We start from the raw sequence: 999 nt of genomic DNA, 5'->3' as shown, positions 1-999 counted from the left end.
TTTCCATGGCGTCAAGTTTCGCCATTACAACCGTTAAAACTTCAGAAACTCCATCTCCATTCGCTCTTCATCTCTTGATATCCCCCCCTTGGGTTGTGATACTCCCTTGAATGCTTGGCGAGTTCTTCAACTAAATCTTTGTTAGTGGTCGGGTCCTTCTTTGTCATAGGCCCTTGAGAGTCTAGAAGTTGGTGAGTGCATACGTTAACTCCATCATAAAAAATTGAGATTTCTTGTTGCACATTGAAGTCATGTTGAGGGAAATGTTGTAACAATCTCTTGTAATGCTCAGAAGCTTCATATAATGACTGTCCCTCTAATTGTTGAAAATTATGTATGTTTCTTTTAAGCTTCGCCACTTTTGAAGGAGGGGTAAACTGGTTTATGAACTCAGTCTTAAAATCAGTCAATGTCGTGATTGCTCCAAAGGGAAGTGATTTTAACCATTCCTTAGCTTCACCCTTCAATGTAAGCAGAAAAAGTCAAAGCATCACTGTCACACCCCCCAACAAGAACGACAGAAATGTTCGGGGGCGGAGGACGTCATGTACAGTATCACAACAATTGCATAATAGTAATCAAAGCAATCACAACCATTACATTAGTATTTACATCTGTTTAATACATAGCTTGTATGACATCAAAAATGTAAATCAAAAGTATAAAAGAAGCGACTCTATGATCTCCGTCTTCTCAAAACCGGTGGGTGTACCTGTCTATCGGTTCCCTGAGAATACAAGTGATTTTGAAAGTGTATCAACATTTAAGTTGGTGAGTTCATAAGCATGTTTTTAAGATAGAAAGCTTGATCTTGTTCTTTGAAAATGTTATAGTATACTTCCAGATAATCCAATATTTTCTTTAGTAAATGAAATGTAGTCTTAGACCTTAAGACCAAATGTATGTTTTTTACTGTACTCTGAAATAGTGATCCGTAGTCTTATTAATAAATAAAACTATATCATGATTGTTTCTTGAAAATGCATGTTGTACTAGTGT

At 36.4% G+C, this 999-nt stretch overlaps 1 non-coding gene across 1 annotated transcript; it reads left to right on the top strand.

Moving 5' to 3' along the window:
- Positions 1-246: 246 nt before the first annotated feature.
- LOC145118082 (small nucleolar RNA R71) lies at positions 247-353 on the top strand. Its single transcript, XR_013713066.1, has one exon. It is a non-coding gene; the product is annotated as a small nucleolar RNA R71 (small nucleolar RNA).
- Positions 354-999: the final 646 nt, after the last annotated feature.

The sequence above is a fragment of the Lactuca virosa genome, chromosome 5 (genome assembly GCF_052849685.1).
Source record: "Lactuca virosa cultivar CGN04683 chromosome 5, Lactuca_virosa_CGN04683_v6, whole genome shotgun sequence".
Classification (NCBI taxonomy): Eukaryota; Viridiplantae; Streptophyta; class Magnoliopsida; order Asterales; family Asteraceae; genus Lactuca; species Lactuca virosa.
This window is presented reverse-complemented; position numbering and strand designations above follow the sequence as displayed.